This window comes from Moschus berezovskii, chromosome 23 (assembly GCF_049115385.1).
Source record: "Moschus berezovskii isolate FMDL1 chromosome 23, NW_MosBer_1.0, whole genome shotgun sequence".
Taxonomy (NCBI): domain Eukaryota; kingdom Metazoa; phylum Chordata; class Mammalia; order Artiodactyla; family Moschidae; genus Moschus; species Moschus berezovskii.
Genome location: NC_142482.1, coordinates 38,244,932 through 38,262,450, shown reverse-complemented (window position 1 = coordinate 38,262,450; position 17,519 = coordinate 38,244,932). Strand labels below are relative to the sequence as shown.

Sequence of the window (17,519 nt, the reverse complement as noted above, 5' to 3'; positions counted from 1 at the left end):
ACCACTGGGTGTGTAATCTATGGGTTTTAATTATTTATTTCTTTTTCCTCCTGGTTATGTTGCCCTCTGAGGTTCCAAGGCTTGCCATAGACTCACCAGTGAGAGTGTTCCCGGGTGTTTGGAAACTTCTCTCTTTTGTAAGCCTCCCTTTCCGGGATGGAGCTCTGTCCGTACCTCTTTTGTCTCTCTTTTTATCTTTTATGTTTTTTCCTACCTCCTTTCAAAGACAATGGGATGCTTTTCTGGGTGCCTGATGTCCTCTGCCGGCACTCAGAAGTTGTTTTGTGGAATTTACTAAGCGTTCAAATGTTCTTCTGATGAATTTGTGGGGGAGGAAGTGGTCTCCCCGTCCTATTCCTCTGCCATCTTCTTTCCTCCTTGGTATTTATATTTTTATTTTCTTTATTTACTCCTTAATTGAGGATAGTTACTTTACAGTGTTGTGTCGTGTTGGTTTCTGCTGTACAGTGTCAATCAGTCATAACTATGTATATCCCTTCCCTTTTTAATGAAGTTGATTGCAAAATAAGGAACTGCAAATGACTAGAGATGCATAGTAGCATTACCAGATAATACTAGTGTGTTAGAGTTGATAGGTGATTACACAAGTATATAGAAAACAATCTATTCATTTGCGTGAATTGTTATAGCATGCTAATTGTAAGAAGTGGATAATTAGATCAATTCATATTTGGAATTTGCCAGGTTGATGTGACAGGATAATGACAACAGGATTTTCATTTATTCGTAAGGGAATACTTAAAATTATTAGCCACGATACATAAATAGGGAAGGGTATAAAGTCAGGAATGACTAATGAATTAGTATAAATAAAGGGGTTTAATGAGATTGACACACTGGAGAGGTATAGGAGTAGGTAAGTGATCAAGTAAAGAACTTTACACCTCCAGTTTCACCTGCATATTCAATTTTGGGTGTCATCTGCTGCCAAACTTAAAAGGGAAAGTGCTTCAATAAGGCTAAGAATCACAAATGACAAATATCCAACATATAAGTTGATTAAAGATACAAGTTTATGTCTCTCAGAAAAGAGTTCTAGAACTGTGTAATAGAGTAGCCCCAATAAATTATCAGAAACCCAGTTCATTTTAGTTTCTTCACCATCCATGTCTTATTACATGTCATATAGATTTTGAGTTCTAGCCATCATGACATATTACAGCCAACAGAAAGTAAAGAAGAATAGAAAGGCACAATTTATCTTTAAGGACACATCCTTATAATTCTTGGAGAAGGAAATGGCAACCCACTCCAGTATTCTTGGCTGGAAAACCCCATGGACAAAGGAACCTGGCAGACTACAGTCCATGGGGTCACAAAGAGTCGGACATGACTGAGCGACTTCACTTTCACTTTCCTTATAATTCTGCTTATAATACAGCATCATCATTTATTCATCCAACCAGTCAATTCTAAAGGAGATCAATCTTGGGTGTTCATTGGAAGGACTGATGCTAAAGCTGAAACTCCAATACTTTGGCCACCTCATGCGACGAGTTGACTCACTGGAAAAGACTCTGATGCTGGGAAAGGTTGGGGGCGGGAGGAGAAGGGGACGACAGAGAATGAGATGGCTGGGTGGCATCACCGACTCGACGGACATGAGTTTGAGTGTACTCCGGGAGTTGGTGATGGACAGGGAGGTCTGGCGTGCTGTGATTCATGGGGTCGTGGAGAGTCGGGCATGACTGAGCGACTGAACTGAACTGAACTGAATAGCAATATCACAACTGATATCAGTCTGTGTCCAGAGTTTCAACTTGAGAATGATCCAGTAAGGAATAGGAAAAATATCTGGTTGTATCTCTGCTGCTGCCAAGTCACTTCAGTCGTGTCTGACTCTGTGCGACCCCACACATGGCAGCCCTCCAGGCTTCCCCGTCCCTGGGATTCTCCAGGAAAGAACACTGGAGTGGGTTGCCATGTCCTTCTCCAATGCAGGGAAGTGAAAAGTGAAAGTGAAGTTGCTCAGTTGTGTCAGACTCTTAGCGACCCCATGGACTGCAGCCCACCAGGCTCCTCCATCCATGGGATTTTCCAGGCAAGAGTACTGGAGTGGGGTGCCATTGCCTTCTCCGATTTGTATCTCATTGGGGGAGAATTGTGATTTTCACTGGGGATCAAAGTAATCATTTCTCCTGGAGGGGTAGGCATATGAGTTACAACATCAGCACATTCTCCTTCACTTGGACAGAATGGTTAGGGAGCCTGACTCAGAGGACCAAAGTCTGAAAAGTGGCCTTATGGCACCATAAAATGTGTTCTGGGAAAAGGTGAAGATGTGGGATCCATCTGTCATATTATAGAAAGATATGTCTCCAGCCTCATAATCCAGGAATAACCCCATGATAAAATTTTTTCCTCTTAGAGTAAGATGGGTTTCTGGGGAGGTGAGGGCCCAATACTCCCCCTCATAGAACCTAATGACCCAGAAACCATTCTGTGGGGACACTATGACCCTTCCCGTCCTTGTTACATTATCCCTACAAACTCCTAGGTCCCAGGAATGGGCATTCCCAACCTCTACTTCCCAGAAATATCTCCCTGAGCTGAATCTCTGGTCACCCAGGACACAAGGAATGGAGTCAAATCTCTGTATGGAGCTGGGAAGATTTTGATGCCTTTCTTGCCAGGAAACTTGTCTCCCTTCTTTAGACAGGAGGAGGGCAGGATGAGCAGTGGCTTCATCCAGGGTCATATTTGCTGCAAAGACAAGTAGACCATCATATTTCTGGGAAGGGTCTCAGTAGGCCTGGGCTAGAGGGTTCTCATTCTATGAGGACTTCTCTGACCCTGGGAATTCCAGCTCACTTCCACCCAACATTCCTCCAGGCTGTTCCACAAACAGCAAGGTCCCTTGTGGATCATCGCATACTCACCAGCTTTGAATTCTTCTTTCCTCCAATCTACAAGGAACAAGTGAACATGAGAACCTACCATCTGAAAAACACAGCTTCCTGTCTGTCCAAAATACTATGACTATAAACTACCTAGGATTAATTAAAGAATAATAGCAATCAAAGTTAACTTTCGTAAGTTAATTTTTTTTAACAATCTTCTAGATTATGTGTGACTTGAGACATGACCCATCCCTATGCCCTATAAGTTGACATTCCTGCAGGACAAATACCTAGACTCTATTTAGTGTTTGAGAGGAAATAAGGAACATGTTGTATGACAAAGTAACTTGTTGATCACATTAGTTTCCTCAGATTTTAGCCAATGAAAACCACTTTATATAGAATGTGAGATACAATTTAAAAATCTGCTAAAATTTAGCACTATATACACATTATTATCTCTTATAGTATTGAGTAATCTACAAAATTCATGTTATGTATGCTTTGGAGTTTCTTGATTTTCATTATATGTTTTACACACAGTAGAAATTCATTTAAAATATTTTTGATCATAGGATTTTATTCAGCAGAGTCTATGTAACTCACCAGGATATAATGGTGCATTCCTCCAGACTACAAAAGAACAAAATAGGAAACCCTTTAATTTTTTTTTTCCAACCTGATTTCTCTTACTATGGTTTTCTTTTTCCACTGTCTTTATTCCCTTTCTTTTTTGACTCTCTTGGGTTTTCTCTTTCTATCCTGTATTATCTTCAGATTCTGTTTTTTTCAAACATGAGAATAAAAGTGGTCCAGAGTAGGAAAGGCAGAAATAAAGAAGCAGCAAAAGATCAGAGGGACATTGGAGGAGTGTGAGGAAGATTAAATAAAGACAAGAAGGAAGAAAGGAGGAAAAACATGGTGAATCACTCATCATTTACTCCTCAAAGATAATTCACTGAAATTACAGAATTTTAGAAGGTAATTTTAGAAATTCTTCCTTGCTGGCTACCAACATTTTTATTTTGTTCCTGCATCCTATCCTACTGCACTAGAGGCAAGACTCAAGATAGACACAAGAATGGAGCTTTCTGAGAGCTAAGCATTACTCACCTTGTTTGAATTGAGCCTTCCTCCTATCTGAGGGACAATACATAAACACACATATATGAGACAGGATTTCTTAACATCATAAGGAAGATGCAATTAAAGCCACACATCTGCTGAAATTTGTGTTTGCATACTGATCAGGTATTGCTTATTCAAAAATAATTACAGAAATCTCTAAAGTTCCTTCCATATGAAACATTTACAAGAGTGTGAAGAATACAGTCTAATATGCAGAGTGATGAAGATATAAATCTTATAATAGGTTACTAAAATTGTATAGGAATATCTTATAAATTCATTTTAGACTTTAGTGATATGCTATCAATGAAGTTTATTTGAGTCAAAATGCAATACAAAAGACCCTGAATAATGAACAATTTGCTGAATAATTGAACTAATCAAAGTGAATATGAAAGAAGAATAGCTATGGTAGGAAACCAAAATAACAAGGCAAAATCAAGAAAAACATTTATATACTTTGCTGTCTTAAGAACATGATCAAGAGAAGTTCACTAGCAAGTCTTAAGATTACATTTGTTATCAGTAGACAAAGTCCTTCACTATGAACTTCTCTCACTCACCAGGTTTGGAGTCTGAACCCTTCTAGGAACCGGAGCAATAGCATGTACAAAACAATGGGCATTGCTTCTCAGAGGACACCTTGGAAAACCCATGTTAAAGAAAACTTTCTATTAAATGGAGAAAACCACATTCTTCTAGCCTAGTTCCTTTCATGGAGACAACCTTATGATGAAATTATGATAATCATCTGAAGATTATATCAGAGGAGGAAGGGAAACAAAGTATGTTTATAGGAATCACATCACTAAAAGGATGTAAGAATAACAGTTACCAATTTCATTCTGAAGTTCCCCTGAAAAGCAAAATGGAAGAAACTCAAGTCAGTATCAAGGAAAAACAACTCAGAAAATGAAAATTTCTAGTTCACAGAAAATCGGTATGATGAATGTGATCAGAAAACAAAACAAAACAATACGAAAATGGGAAAATGGCAAGGAAATCCATTTCTGTCTTAGATAAGTGAGAAAAAGAAATGAATCTCATAATTGACTGAATAAAAAGAATGGCTAAGGTGTTGACAGGAAATAACTGGGATTTGATCTGGTACATGTTTCTTTTGTGCATAGTTTTAAGGATATAAGTAGTTAAAAATTTAGATAAAAAAATACTTAAAATGATCTTAGAGTGAATGTTAGCTTGGTTGTAGTGTAGTGATGTTGATTTCCTAATTTTACAAATCTTTCTGAATATATCAGATTAAGCACGATGTCTTTAAGTGAAAACATCATTTGTATATTTAGGGTAAACATGTGTATGTCCTAAAAAAGTCTTTCAGGAAGATGTCACAAGCATTGATAAAGTGAATGACTGTAATAAGTTGGGGTACAATAGTTTTGTAAGACTGATGGTTTCTAATTCTTTACACTTAACACAAGTGCAATATTTTAATTTAGTTGTCAACTGAAGGACTTTCAAAATTAGTTGTGAAAGTTTGTAATCTCTGGTTTTATCATCTACTGCAGAAAGCCAAAGAATTGAGTGTCATGGCTCTAACCAAATTCTTTCCATTTGTATTAACTTACACTGTTGAATGTTTTCTAGAAAAAAATATATCGAATTGAAAGCATCTACCTATCAACTTCATGCCTTGCACCTCACCAGCTCCTTAATGAAACTGGCAAGATCCTGCCAGACAGAAGAAGCCAGTCTTTATAGGGAATGCATGGTACGGAGTGAAAAGAGAAGGAATGGAAAAGTAGAGAAGGTAGGGAAACAGAAATGGACAGAATTAAAATGGGAGAATTCCCACACCAAAATATTAGGGTGGATCAGGGAATATTAGGTAGACATGCAGGAGAAAGCCATGCCAATACAAGGCATACAGATGAGAAGTCAGGTAATGTTAAATGTTGCATCAGTCATTTTAAAGGGGATTAAGATAAATGAGATATCAGAAAACTTACCTCGTCTTTTCTGATGTACTTCTAAAAAAAATAAAATGAAAATGTAAATGGCTTGGGAAAAAACTACAAAAAGAATGCAAAATTTACTGGAAAATACATATTTAAAATTAACCATGTCCAGTTTCAGATGAACACACACAGAAACTGGCTCAGAGATGAGTAATATTCAGAGATACGCTCCAGTAAATAAAGGGGAAATGGAGTTAACGTAGTTATTAGACAAATTTTGTAGGATTATTAATTCTGGTGGTTAATTTGTAAAATTATTCTTGATCCCTTTGGCAATATTTAGGCTCCTATTGTCTTGTTCGTTAGCTTTAGTATGGTCATTGGCTGCTTTTACATGTACTAGCCAGCACTGGAGAAGGAAGTTGCAACCCACTCCAGAGTTCTTGCCTGGAGAATCCCAGGGACGGGGGAGCCTCGTGGCCTGCCGTCTTCAGGGTCGCACAGAGTCGGACATGACTGAAGTGACTTAGCAGCAGCCAGAAGGCAATGGCACCCCACTCCAGTACTTTTGCCTGGAAAATCCCATGGACACAGGAGCCAGGTGCGCTGCAGTCCTTGGGGTCGCACAGAGTCGGACACGACTGAGAGACTTCACTTTCACGCACTGGAGAAGGAATTGGCAACCCGCTCCAGTGTTCTTGCCTGGAGAATCCCAGGGATGGTGGAGCCTGGTGGGTTGCCGTCTATGGGGTCGCACAGAGTCGGACACGATTGAAGCAACGCAGCAGCAGCAGCAGCAGCCAATTCTCACCATTGCAGTAGCTACAGTGTAATAAAGTTGCCACAATCATTGCATAAAGGAATTCTGAAACACTGTTGGCATAGTTCATACACTGTCAGGTTTCTGAGTGCCCTTTTTACAACTCTGATTGTCACCAATTAATTTGCTACCTTGTTATATTTGAGTTTCTGTTTAATTCATGCGTGTTGCTGCTGCTATGTTGCTTTAGTCGGGTCCGACTCTGTGCGACTCCACAGACGGCAGCCACCTGGTGCCCCCATCCCTGGAATTCTCCAGGCAAGAACACTGGAGTGGGTTGCCATTTCCTTCTCCAATGTATGAAAGTGAAAAGTGAAAACGAAATTGCTCAGTCATGTCCAACTCTTACCGACCCCATGGACTGCAGCCTACCAGGCTCCTCAGGCCATGGGATTTTCCAGGCCAGAGTAATGGAGTGGGTTGCCAGTGCCTTCTCTGATTCATGTGTGAATGAAACCTAACCTAATCACGTGGGTGCTGAATCCAGGAGAGAGAAAAGAGTAGGTTTTCTGAGAGATTCTGTTTCTCAACAACCATACTTTTTACCATTCCTCCTGCTTTTTGAGAGAAAATATCTAAACATACAAATAGGAGACAGGTTTTCTGAACATTATAAAGGAGCTGCCACTAAAGCTCTAACTTTCCTAATGATTGTTTCTGTGACATTTTCAAGTTATAAATATATTTTTGTTATTAAAGAGGTATATCTCTATAAACCATTTTACTGAAAACATCACTACAATTTGAAGAACGCTACCATTGCTATGTAGGGACATAGAATTTTAAGTAATTTTTGTGCTAGAATATTAAAAAGAGTTGTGGAATTATCTCAGGACTTAACTTAGACTTTAGTGATATACTATCAATGAGATTTACTTGAGTGAAAAACATATGATTAAGATCCAAAAGGAATAGCAATATGGCAAATTAATAATCAAATGAGCAAAATAAAAATGAAAGAGGATTCATAACTATGGCTGGAAATTGAAAATAACTAGGGCAAATCTGGCAAAAATATTTCCATACACTGGATCACTTGAGGGTATGGTCAAGAGAAGTGGAATAGCAAGTCTTAAGATTACATTTGTTATCAATAGACAAAGTCCTTCACTATGAACTTCTCTCACTCACCAGGTTTGGAGTCTGAACCCTTCTAGGAACCGGGGCAATAGCATGTACAAAACAATGGGCATTGCTTCTCAGAGGACACCTTGGAGAACCCATGTTAAAGAAAACTTTCTATTAAATGGAGAAAACCACATTCTTCTAGCCTAGTTCCTTTCATGGAGACAACCTTATGATGAAATTATGATAATCATCTGAAGATTATATCAGAGGAGGGAAGGGAAACAAAGTATGTTTATAGGAATCACATCACTAAAAGGATGTAAGAATAACAGTTACCAATTTCATTCTGAAGTTCCCCTGAAAAGCAAAATGGAAGAAACTCAAGTCAGTATCAAGGAAAAACAACTCAGAAAATGAAAATTTCTAGTTCACAGAAAATCGGTATGATGAATGTGATCAGAAAACAAAACAAAACAATACGAAAATGGGAAAATGGCAAGGAAATCCATTTCTGTCTTAGATAAGTGAGAAAAAGAAATGAATCTCATAATTGACTGAATAAAAAGAATGGCTAAGGTGTTGACAGGAAATAACTGGGATTTGATCTGGTACATGTTTCTTTTGTGCATAGTTTTAAGGATATAAGTAGTTAAAAATTTAGATAAAAAAATACTTAAAATGATCTTAGAGTGAATGTTAGCTTGGTTGTAGTGTAGTGATGTTGATTTCCTAATTTTACAAATCTTTCTGAATATATCAGATTAAGCACGATGTCTTTAAGTGAAAACATCATTTGTATATTTAGGGTAAACATGTGTATGTCCTAAAAAAGTCTTTCAGGAAGATGTCACAAGCATTGATAAAGTGAATGACTGTAATAAGTTGGGGTACAATAGTTTTGTAAGACTGATGGTTTCTAATTCTTTACACTTAACACAAGTGCAATATTTTAATTTAGTTGTCAACTGAAGGACTTTCAAAATTAGTTGTGAAAGTTTGTAATCTCTGGTTTTATCATCTACTGCAGAAAGCCAAAGAATTGAGTGTCATGGCTCTAACCAAATTCTTTCCATTTGTATTAACTTACACTGTTGAATGTTTTCTAGAAAAAAATATATCGAATTGAAAGCATCTACCTATCAACTTCATGCCTTGCACCTCACCAGCTCCTTAATGAAACTGGCAAGATCCTGCCAGACAGAAGAAGCCAGTCTTTATAGGGAATGCATGGTACGGAGTGAAAAGAGAAGGAATGGAAAAGTAGAGAAGGTAGGGAAACAGAAATGGACAGAATTAAAATGGGAGAATTCCCACACCAAAATATTAGGGTGGATCAGGGAATATTAGGTAGACATGCAGGAGAAAGCCATGCCAATACAAGGCATACAGATGAGAAGTCAGGTAATGTTAAATGTTGCATCAGTCATTTTAAAGGGGATTAAGATAAATGAGATATCAGAAAATTTACCTCGTCTTTTCTGATGTACTTCTAAAAAAAATAAAATGAAAATGTAAATGGCTTGGGAAAAAACTACAAAAAGAATGCAAAATTTACTGGAAAATACATATTTAAAATTAACCATGTCCAGTTTCAGATGAACACACACAGAAACTGGCTCAGAGATGAGTAATATTCAGAGATACGCTCCAGTAAATAAAGGGGAAATGGAGTTAACGTAGTTATTAGACAAATTTTGTAGGATTATTAATTCTGGTGGTTAATTTGTAAAATTATTCTTGATCCCTTTGGCAATATTTAGGCTCCTATTGTCTTGTTCGTTAGCTTTAGTATGGTCATTGGCTGCTTTTACATGTACTAGCCAGCACTGGAGAAGGAAGTTGCAACCCACTCCAGAGTTCTTGCCTGGAGAATCCCAGGGACGGGGGAGCCTCGTGGCCTGCCGTCTTCAGGGTCGCACAGAGTCGGACATGACTGAAGTGACTTAGCAGCAGCCAGAAGGCAATGGCACCCCACTCCAGTACTTTTGCCTGGAAAATCCCATGGACACAGGAGCCAGGTGCGCTGCAGTCCTTGGGGTCGCACAGAGTCGGACACGACTGAGAGACTTCACTTTCACGCACTGGAGAAGGAATTGGCAACCCGCTCCAGTGTTCTTGCCTGGAGAATCCCAGGGATGGTGGAGCCTGGTGGGTTGCCGTCTATGGGGTCGCACAGAGTCGGACACGATTGAAGCAACGCAGCAGCAGCAGCAGCAGCCAATTCTCACCATTGCAGTAGCTACAGTGTAATAAAGTTGCCACAATCATTGCATAAAGGAATTCTGAAACACTGTTGGCATAGTTCATACACTGTCAGGTTTCTGAGTGCCCTTTTTACAACTCTGATTGTCACCAATTAATTTGCTACCTTGTTATATTTGAGTTTCTGTTTAATTCATGCGTGTTGCTGCTGCTATGTTGCTTTAGTCGGGTCCGACTCTGTGCGACTCCACAGACGGCAGCCACCTGGTGCCCCCATCCCTGGAATTCTCCAGGCAAGAACACTGGAGTGGGTTGCCATTTCCTTCTCCAATGTATGAAAGTGAAAAGTGAAAACGAAATTGCTCAGTCATGTCCAACTCTTACCGACCCCATGGACTGCAGCCTACCAGGCTCCTCAGGCCATGGGATTTTCCAGGCCAGAGTAATGGAGTGGGTTGCCAGTGCCTTCTCTGATTCATGTGTGAATGAAACCTAACCTAATCACGTGGGTGCTGAATCCAGGAGAGAGAAAAGAGTAGGTTTTCTGAGAGATTCTGTTTCTCAACAACCATACTTTTTACCATTCCTCCTGCTTTTTGAGAGAAAATATCTAAACATACAAATAGGAGACAGGTTTTCTGAACATTATAAAGGAGCTGCCACTAAAGCTCTAACTTTCCTAATGATTGTTTCTGTGACATTTTCAAGTTATAAATATATTTTTGTTATTAAAGAGGTATATCTCTATAAACCATTTTACTGAAAACATCACTACAATTTGAAGAACGCTACCATTGCTATGTAGGGACATAGAATTTTAAGTAATTTTTGTGCTAGAATATTAAAAAGAGTTGTGGAATTATCTCAGGACTTAACTTAGACTTTAGTGATATACTATCAATGAGATTTACTTGAGTGAAAAACATATGATTAAGATCCAAAAGGAATAGCAATATGGCAAATTAATAATCAAATGAGCAAAATAAAAATGAAAGAGGATTCATAACTATGGCTGGAAATTGAAAATAACTAGGGCAAATCTGGCAAAAATATTTCCATACACTGGATCACTTGAGGGTATGGTCAAGAGAAGTGGAATAGCAAGTCTTAAGATTACATTTGTTATCAATAGACAAAGTCCTTCACTATGAACTTCTCTCACTCACCAGGTTTGGAGTCTGAACCCTTCTAGGAACCGGGGCAATAGCATGTACAAAACAATGGGCATTGCTTCTCAGAGGACACCTTGGAGAACCCATGTTAAAGAAAACTTTCTATTAAATGGAGAAAACCACATTCTTCTAGCCTAGTTCCTTTCATGGAGACAACCTTATGATGAAATTATGATAATCATCTGAAGATTATATCAGAGGAGGGAAGGGAAACAAAGTATGTTTATAGGAATCACATCACTAAAAGGATGTAAGAATAACAGTTACCAATTTCATTCTGAAGTTCCCCTGAAAAGCAAAATGGAAGAAACTCAAGTCAGTATCAAGGAAAAACAACTCAGAAAATGAAAATTTCTAGTTCACAGAAAATCGGTATGATGAATGTGATCAGAAAACAAAACAAAACAATACGAAAATGGGAAAATGGCAAGGAAATCCATTTCTGTCTTAGATAAGTGAGAAAAAGAAATGAATCTCATAATTGACTGAATAAAAAGAATGGCTAAGGTGTTGACAGGAAATAACTGGGATTTGATCTGGTACATGTTTCTTTTGTGCATAGTTTTAAGGATATAAGTAGTTAAAAATTTAGATAAAAAAATACTTAAAATGATCTTAGAGTGAATGTTAGCTTGGTTGTAGTGTAGTGATGTTGATTTCCTAATTTTACAAATCTTTCTGAATATATCAGATTAAGCACGATGTCTTTAAGTGAAAACATCATTTGTATATTTAGGGTAAACATGTGTATGTCCTAAAAAAGTCTTTCAGGAAGATGTCACAAGCATTGATAAAGTGAATGACTGTAATAAGTTGGGGTACAATAGTTTTGTAAGACTGATGGTTTCTAATTCTTTACACTTAACACAAGTGCAATATTTTAATTTAGTTGTCAACTGAAGGACTTTCAAAATTAGTTGTGAAAGTTTGTAATCTCTGGTTTTATCATCTACTGCAGAAAGCCAAAGAATTGAGTGTCATGGCTCTAACCAAATTCTTTCCATTTGTATTAACTTACACTGTTGAATGTTTTCTAGAAAAAAATATATCGAATTGAAAGCATCTACCTATCAACTTCATGCCTTGCACCTCACCAGCTCCTTAATGAAACTGGCAAGATCCTGCCAGACAGAAGAAGCCAGTCTTTATAGGGAATGCATGGTACGGAGTGAAAAGAGAAGGAATGGAAAAGTAGAGAAGGTAGGGAAACAGAAATGGACAGAATTAAAATGGGAGAATTCCCACACCAAAATATTAGGGTGGATCAGGGAATATTAGGTAGACATGCAGGAGAAAGCCATGCCAATACAAGGCATACAGATGAGAAGTCAGGTAATGTTAAATGTTGCATCAGTCATTTTAAAGGGGATTAAGATAAATGAGATATCAGAAAATTTACCTCGTCTTTTCTGATGTACTTCTAAAAAAAATAAAATGAAAATGTAAATGGCTTGGGAAAAAACTACAAAAAGAATGCAAAATTTACTGGAAAATACATATTTAAAATTAACCATGTCCAGTTTCAGATGAACACACACAGAAACTGGCTCAGAGATGAGTAATATTCAGAGATACGCTCCAGTAAATAAAGGGGAAATGGAGTTAACGTAGTTATTAGACAAATTTTGTAGGATTATTAATTCTGGTGGTTAATTTGTAAAATTATTCTTGATCCCTTTGGCAATATTTAGGCTCCTATTGTCTTGTTCGTTAGCTTTAGTATGGTCATTGGCTGCTTTTACATGTACTAGCCAGCACTGGAGAAGGAAGTTGCAACCCACTCCAGAGTTCTTGCCTGGAGAATCCCACGGACGGGGGAGCCTCGTGGCCTGCCGTCTTCAGGGTCGCACAGAGTCGGACATGACTGAAGTGACTTAGCAGCAGCCAGAAGGCAATGGCACCCCACTCCAGTACTTTTGCCTGGAAAATCCCATGGACACAGGAGCCAGGTGCGCTGCAGTCCTTGGGGTCGCACAGAGTCGGACACGACTGAGAGACTTCACTTTCACGCACTGGAGAAGGAATTGGCAACCCGCTCCAGTGTTCTTGCCTGGAGAATCCCAGGGATGGTGGAGCCTGGTGGGTTGCCGTCTATGGGGTCGCACAGAGTCGGACACGATTGAAGCAACGCAGCAGCAGCAGCAGCAGCCAATTCTCACCATTGCAGTAGCTACAGTGTAATAAAGTTGCCACAATCATTGCATAAAGGAATTCTGAAACACTGTTGGCATAGTTCATACACTGTCAGGTTTCTGAGTGCCCTTTTTACAACTCTGATTGTCACCAATTAATTTGCTACCTTGTTATATTTGAGTTTCTGTTTAATTCATGCGTGTTGCTGCTGCTATGTTGCTTTAGTCGGGTCCGACTCTGTGCGACTCCACAGACGGCAGCCACCTGGTGCCCCCATCCCTGGAATTCTCCAGGCAAGAACACTGGAGTGGGTTGCCATTTCCTTCTCCAATGTATGAAAGTGAAAAGTGAAAACGAAATTGCTCAGTCATGTCCAACTCTTACCGACCCCATGGACTGCAGCCTACCAGGCTCCTCAGGCCATGGGATTTTCCAGGCCAGAGTAATGGAGTGGGTTGCCAGTGCCTTCTCTGATTCATGTGTGAATGAAACCTAACCTAATCACGTGGGTGCTGAATCCAGGAGAGAGAAAAGAGTAGGTTTTCTGAGAGATTCTGTTTCTCAACAACCATACTTTTTACCATTCCTCCTGCTTTTTGAGAGAAAATATCTAAACATACAAATAGGAGACAGGTTTTCTGAACATTATAAAGGAGCTGCCACTAAAGCTCTAACTTTCCTAATGATTGTTTCTGTGACATTTTCAAGTTATAAATATATTTTTGTTATTAAAGAGGTATATCTCTATAAACCATTTTACTGAAAACATCACTACAATTTGAAGAACGCTACCATTGCTATGTAGGGACATAGAATTTTAAGTAATTTTTGTGCTAGAATATTAAAAAGAGTTGTGGAATTATCTCAGGACTTAACTTAGACTTTAGTGATATACTATCAATGAGATTTACTTGAGTGAAAAACATATGATTAAGATCCAAAAGGAATAGCAATATGGCAAATTAATAATCAAATGAGCAAAATAAAAATGAAAGAGGATTCATAACTATGGCTGGAAATTGAAAATAACTAGGGCAAATCTGGCAAAAATATTTCCATACACTGGATCACTTGAGGGTATGGTCAAGAGAAGTGGAATAGCAAGTCTTAAGATTACATTTGTTATCAATAGACAAAGTTCTTCACTATGAACTTCTCTCACTCACCAGGTTTGGAGTCTGAACCCTTCTAGGAACCGGGGCAATAGCATGTACAAAACAATGGGCATTGCTTCTCAGAGGACACCTTGGAGAACCCATGTTAAAGAAAACTTTCTATTAAGTGGAGAAAACCACATTCTTCTAGCCTAGTTCCTTTCATGGAGACAACCTTATGATGAAATTATGATAATCATCTGAAGATTATATCAGAGGAGGGAAGGGAAACAAAGTATGTTTATAGGAATCACATCAATGAAAGGATGTAAGCATAACAGTTACCAATTTCATTCTGAAGTTCCCCTGAAAAGCAAAATGGGAGAAACTCAAGTCAGTGTCAAGGAGAAACAACACAGAAAATGAAAATGAGCTGAAATTTTCTAGTTCACAGAAAATCGGTATGATGAATGTGATCAGAAAATAAAGCAATACGAAAATGGGAAAATGGCAAGGAAATCCATTTCTGTCTTAGAAAATTGAGAAAAAGAAATGAATTTCATCACCAGTCAATGTTTGATCCATGATACAGGATGCTCGGGGCTGGTGCACTGGGATGAACCATAGGGATGGGATGGGGAGGGAGGTGGAAAGGGGTTCAAGATGGGGAACACATGAACACCTGGGGCAGATTCATGTCAATGTATGGCAAAACCAATATAATAAGGTAAAGTAATTAGCTTCCAATTAAAAGAAATAAATAAAAAAATTAAAAAGAAAGAAAAAAGAAATGAATTTCATAATTGACTTAAAGAATGGTTAAGGTGTTGACAAAAAAACTGGGATTTGATCTGGTACATTTTTCTTTTATGCATAGTTTTAAGGATATAAGTAGTTAAAATTTTAGATAAATACTTAAAATGATCTTAGAGTGAATGTCATCTTGGTTGTAGTGTAGTGATGTTGATTTCCTAATTTTACAAATCTTTCTGAATATATCAGATTAAGCACGATGTCTTTAAGTGAAAACATCATTTGTATATTTAGGGTTAGCATGAGTATGTCCTGAAAAAGTCTTTCAGGAAGATGTCACAAGCATTGATAAAGTGAATGACTGTAATAAGTCAGGGTACAATACTTTGTAAGGCTGATGGTTTCTAATTCTTCACACTTAACACAAGTGCAATATTTTAATTTAGTTGTCAACTGAAGGACTTTCAAAATTAGTTGTGAAAGCTTGTAGTCTCTGGTTTTATCATCTACTGCAGAAAGCCAAAGAATTGAGTGTCATGGCTCTAACCAAATTCTTTCCATTTGTATTAACTTACACTGTTGAATGTTTTCTAGAAAAAATATATCGAATTGAAAGCATCTACCTGTCAACTTCATGCCTTTCACCTCACCAGCTCCTTAATGAAACTGGCAAGATCCTGCCAGACAGAAGAAGCCAGTCTTTATAGGGAATGCATGGTATGGAGTGAAAAGAGAAGGAATGGAAAAGTAGAGAAGGTAGGGAAACAGAAATGGACAGAATTAAAATGGGAGAATTCCCACACCAAAATATTAGGGTGGATCAGGGAATATTAGGTAGACATCCAGGAGAAAGCCATGCCAATACAAGGCATACAGATGAGAAGTCAGGTGGGGATTAAGACTAACGAGATATCAGAAAATTTACCTTGTCTATTCCGAAGTACTTCTAAACAAAGGAAAAAAAAAAAGGAAAATAAATGTAAATGGCTTGGGAAAATGCTAAAAAGAGAATGCAAAATTTACTGGAATATACATATTTAAAATTAACCATGTCCAATATTTAGGCTCTTATTGTCTTGTTCGTTAGCTTTAGTATGGTCTTTGGCTGCTTTTAAGTGTACTAGTCAATTCTCACCATTGCAGTAGCTACAGTGTATCAAGTTGCCACAAACACTGTAGAAAGGAATACTGAAAGACTGTTGGCATAGATCATACACTGTCAGGTTTCTGAGTGCCTCTTTTTACAACTCTGATTGCCACCAATTAATTTGCTACCTTGTTATATTTGAGTTTCTGTTTAATTCATGCGTGCTGCTGCTGCTGCGTTGCTTCAGTCGTGTCCGACTCTGTGCGACCCCACAGATGGCAGTCACCAGGCTCCCCCATCCCTAGGATTCTCCAGGCAAGAGTACTGGAGTGGGTTGCCAGTGCCTTCTCTGATTCAGGCATGAATGAAACTTAACCCAATCATATGGGTGCTGAATCCAGGAGAGAGAAAAGAGTAGGTTTTCTGAGAGATTGTTTCTCAGCAACCATACTTTTTACCATTCCTCCTGCTTTTTGAGAGAAAATATCTAAACACACAAATAGGAGACAGGTTTTCTGAACATTATAAAGGAGCTGCCACTAAAGTCCTGCCTTTCCGAATGATTGTTTCTGCGACATTTTCAAGTTATGTTCTTTTTGTTATTAAAGAGGTATATCTCTATAAACCATTTTACTGAAAACATCACTACAATTTGAAGAACACTACCATTGCTATGTAGGGACATAGAATTTTAAGTAATTTTTGTGCTAGAATATTAAAAAGAGTTGTGGAATTATCTCAGGACTTAACTTAGACTTTAGTGATATATTATCAATGAGATTTACTTGAGTGAAAAACATATGATTAAGATCCAAAAGGAATAGCGATATGACAAATTAATAATCAAATGATTAAAAATAAAAAAGAAAGAGGATTTGTAACTATGGCTGTAAATTGAAAATAACTAGGGCAAATCTGGCAAAAATATTTCCATACACTGGATCACTTGAGGGTATGGTCAAGAGAAGTGGAATAGCAAGTCTTAAGATTACATTTGTTATCAGTAGACAAAGTCCTTCACTATGAACTTCTCTCACTCACCAGGTTTGGAGTCTGAACCCTTCTAGGAACCGGGGCAATAGCATGTACAAAACAATGGGCATTGCTTCTCAGAGGACACCTTGGAGAACCCATGTTAAAGAAAAGTTTCTATTAAGTGAAGAAAACCACATTTTTCTAGCCTAGTTCCTTTCATGGAGACAACCTTATGATGAAATTATGATAATCATCTGAAGATTATATCAGAGGAGGGAAGGGAAACAAAGTATGTTTATAGGAATCACAT

At 38.1% G+C, this 17,519-nt stretch overlaps 1 pseudogene; it reads right to left on the bottom strand.

The window, feature by feature from the left end:
- Positions 1 to 624: 624 nt before the first annotated feature.
- LOC148774143 (butyrophilin subfamily 1 member A1 pseudogene) lies at positions 625 to 4,852 on the bottom strand (annotated as a pseudogene).
- Positions 4,853 to 17,519: the final 12,667 nt, after the last annotated feature.